The sequence below is a fragment of the Penaeus monodon genome, chromosome 20, assembly GCF_015228065.2.
Source record: "Penaeus monodon isolate SGIC_2016 chromosome 20, NSTDA_Pmon_1, whole genome shotgun sequence".
Taxonomy (NCBI): domain Eukaryota; kingdom Metazoa; phylum Arthropoda; class Malacostraca; order Decapoda; family Penaeidae; genus Penaeus; species Penaeus monodon.
In genome coordinates, this window is record NC_051405.1 from 37073342 (window position 1) to 37073790 (window position 449).

The window sequence follows — 449 nt, forward strand, 5'->3', positions numbered from 1 at the left end:
AAACCAAACCCCCCAAAACCCAATCCAAAAAAAACCCCCCCCCTTTTTTTTATTTCTCCCTTCGCCACGTGTCCTTCTTTCCCCCCTTTTCTTTTTTTTGTTATTTAGATGTCGTCTCTCCTTTTTACGATTTTGCGTTCGATCGTTTTTGTTTTGTTCATGCTTATATATTGAAATTTTGAAACTGAGAGAGAAAAAATGCATTGTGGAAATATATGAACAATTTATATTTGAAAAAAAGCAAAATTTAAGCAAGGGAAATTTGGGAAAAAAGAAAAAAACAAACGGAGAAAACAGGAAGATAGAATAAAAGGGGAAAAAGAATAACAAATAATATGGAAAGGGGAATATAGGGAAAGAGAAAATGTCGCTTGGGACTTAAAAGTGTAGAGCGTTTGTTATCGTATTGAGATTATATTCCTTGGTTTAGCGCACACGCACAGCAGAAC